Below are 3528 nucleotides of genomic sequence, written 5' to 3'. Positions count from 1 at the left end.
TAGCCACACACTCAGATGAGAAGCAACATGTGTTGCCAAACAGAGAACAGCCAGGGAATTCCTAGAGGCATGGCATACATTCACAGATTCAATCAATAAGCATATCGACCTGGACGCAATATAGCGGCCACTGCAGCGGACAACTGGAACTGACAACCGGACACGGCAGAGACAAAACACGATAAATACCGGAAGCAACATCACAGAAGCGCTTTACAGGAGGCTCCCAAGCACTGAGGATGTCATCGAAACAGGGGACGAAACGTCGGCCACACAAATTCCTAGCTTGGCGAACAGAACCACAACAACAAGCACCAGAGCTACAAATCTTCTCCCAAACCTCTCAATCCATGTCTGGACTTTGTCCAGATCTTCGTCCAATTGGATATGGACAGATTGTGGATTTCAAGAATCCATTATGATACAGGACACAGAGATGTCATTGTTGAAAATCGCTGTTATTGTGGGAAGATCATTGATGAAGCAGGTGGAGATGGTTGGGAAGAAGAGAAATTTAGGGATTCCTGAAGAGACATGCTCGAGCTGGGATGACACATTCCCAACAACCACAAGCATCTTCGTTTTTGCCAGAAATGAATGGAAAATGATTGTCATGATTCTATTAGTTTCCTGTTTGTCCGCGACTCCTTGATGCTACATTTGGGCAGTTATGCTGTTGAAGCAAAGAGCTAACCTCAAATCTCGATTTTACTTCTTTTTGACTCTGCTGAAACTAAGCGCTGCCATAGGTTCTGGCGTTAGTTAAAACCAAACAACCAGAAATCGCCTCACCTTGTAATATATTCAAATGTGAGGGACAGGGGAGTTCCCCTTTCCCATTTAAATAAAGATATCAATTTATTGTCCATTTTCTATTAGTGATCACTGAACAAAGAAGCTATTCTCAAATCCAAGCTCCCTTTTCTTAACGTTTTACTCTCTCACGCAAATCTATACAATTTGCTGTTCCAGTGAAATTATTATATATCCCATCTTAATCTCAAGACCACACAGTATCTGTCTTGTTCGCTGACTTCAAGATTCGTCAGCTGACCGCTCAACTTTATTTTCTTTTTACTGTTAGTATGTTTTACATGAAAAGACACCTTCGGTAGAGACGTTATCTAATTTCGCTGAGAGAAAGGTGTAAGATGGCCTGCAACATCTCCAGCTTGATGACCGATACTTCGCTGATCAGTGCCAGTTGCGCACTGTTCCAATTGTCAAAATTCCCTTATATTTCAGGCACCCCTAACGTCCGAACTTTGCATTGGACTGATGTTGTCAAAACAATGAATTCAAATTTGATTTGTTTTTTTTGTATCATGAGGCTTATTAAACAAATTGGTTAGATACGAATTGTTGTGATTCAGCAACCAAAACTCAGCTACCAATTTCACAGCCATATATCACATGTATCTATCTTGTTTCACAGCCTTTCCATTTGTGCACCTGAGCATGCGCCTCAAATGTCCCTCAAAATTCAAAAAACTCTTTCTATCTTAAAGTAGACATAAATGTTTAGGTCGTAGTATTAATTAGTAAGGTCACATCTGCATTTATGAGAATGGCACTTGTGATGGCACTGAGCGAAGTATGTTGCTGTGTTAGAAACATAATGGAGAGCCTCGACCAGCGAGGCTGGAGTTGAGAGAATCAGAGGTGACATAATTAAAACACAAAAAAAGGATCCTGAGGACTTTGTGCATTTGGAAATCGTGCTTCCTTTTGAGGGAACACCAACAAATGAAGATTCAACATTTTAAAAAACGGAGATGACCCAATCTGGAGAGAAACGCTGGTAAAATAAATATCTCAGACATTTTTTGGTTCTCTGCAATTCACGTTGTCAAAATGAAGTTAATTCAGAAATATTTTGAGGATTTTTAGTCAAAGGTTGATACACTGTTGTGCGTAAATAAGCAGCGAAGCTGCTGACTAAAAACATTATGTTGTCCTTAGTTTTATTTTTCTTTCCAGAGAGTTCGTAAACGACACGGAGTCCAAAAAATCAAGTGTTGAAGGGATTGATGGCCAATTTGATAATAGCTAACCGATGCTTTCTCAGGCCGAAGGCTTTCACTTCAAAAAGAAAAGTTGCGAAATGAAAGGGGAGTGGCCAGTTCTCGCAGCTGATCTTTAGTCAGTTTTGGCTTGGTTTCTAGCACGAGTGTGGAAGAAATTACTGGACACAAAGAAGTAGATTCAGGCAGGTATTCTCTTTCTGATTTCTATCCTGTTTGATTTTACTGTTTGTGCCCGGAATGTTGCAAATGTTTGCCCATCATTAACTGGGATGATATGTTTGGTTTTCGGAGACGTCAAGTTACTCGGTACACTTTTTTCTGTTAAATGTGGTTCATCGATAATCCCCTCAATAAATTCTGTTTTGTTTAAAAGTAAATGATTTCAACATTGGCATTTTTCCTGAAATAACATGTTCAAGCTGCTTCAAAAAAACAGCAAAATTATGGTCTTCTTGAAAAATTTTTTGGGGCCTTCCTTGGTCCGTAACTGTTTGTGGGCTCATTGAGGGATTTGTTCTGTATTTTTGTTTTGGGATAAGGATTCTTGGACTCAACGTCAGCATGTGGGAGGTATTAGGGACGTTTTTTTTTTCCGAATGTTGAAGTCAGTTGGTTTAAACTACGCTTGAAACAACAAGTTACGAAGAGTTTGCTGGGAGTGGAAGAATTGATATTCGGGGATTTACATAAGCCGATCAAGGCCAGCCTGCTGGGATGAGCAGACACCCTGGACTTAGAGATTACTTCTTGCTCGAGGAAATGAGAGTAATTCCATCAATTGCTCAGCATGTAAATTTGCTGGAAATGTAATCAGAATCAAAAGCAATTAGAGCTGGTGAAATTTCAATTGTCAACAAAGTATCTTTAGTTAGAGGTAAAATATAATGACGGTGCAACAGAAATGAAAGAGTTTGATGCACGAATAAAAGCAGGTGAGAGAGAAAAGGAAAGAGAGTATGAAGAGAGAGAAATTGAGAGAGAGGAAAGGAGGGCAGAGAGGCATTTTGAATTTCATAAATTGGCAATTATACAGCAAATTCGACGTAAAAGGATGGAGATGAATGCTGAAGATCAGCTCAGTGAGGAAGAGAGTGAAGGATGAGCAAAACCCTAACATTCAAAGATATGGTGACAATCTGCTTAAATGCATTCATGCATTGCCTAGTTTTGATGAGAAGGATGCGGATGCCTTTTTTTGTTAATCTCACGTGAGTTATGTTGATCCAAACAAAAGTTGTGGTTAGAGCTGATGAAGTATTTCCATTACTGTAACAGGACGGATCTGGGGTTTCTGAGGAGTTGAAGAAAGCCAGCGCAATTCCATTGAAACTGGTGGAAGAAGCCGACAGAAAACGCTTCAGGAATCTAAGGAGGGAACCTGGTTAAACTTCCATTGAGTTTGAAAGGATCAAATAAAGTAATTTTGTATATGGGTAAGGGCATTCAAAATAGAGAAAACCTACGACGCTCTTCGAGACAAAACCAGTTTGGAGGAATTCAG

This window comes from Chiloscyllium plagiosum, unplaced genomic scaffold, assembly GCF_037043375.1.
Source record: "Chiloscyllium plagiosum isolate Xiang-an unplaced genomic scaffold, Cpla_swu_hap1 HiC_scaffold_14, whole genome shotgun sequence".
NCBI classification, from domain to species: domain Eukaryota; kingdom Metazoa; phylum Chordata; class Chondrichthyes; order Orectolobiformes; family Hemiscylliidae; genus Chiloscyllium; species Chiloscyllium plagiosum.
Note: the sequence above shows the minus strand (reverse complement) of the source record.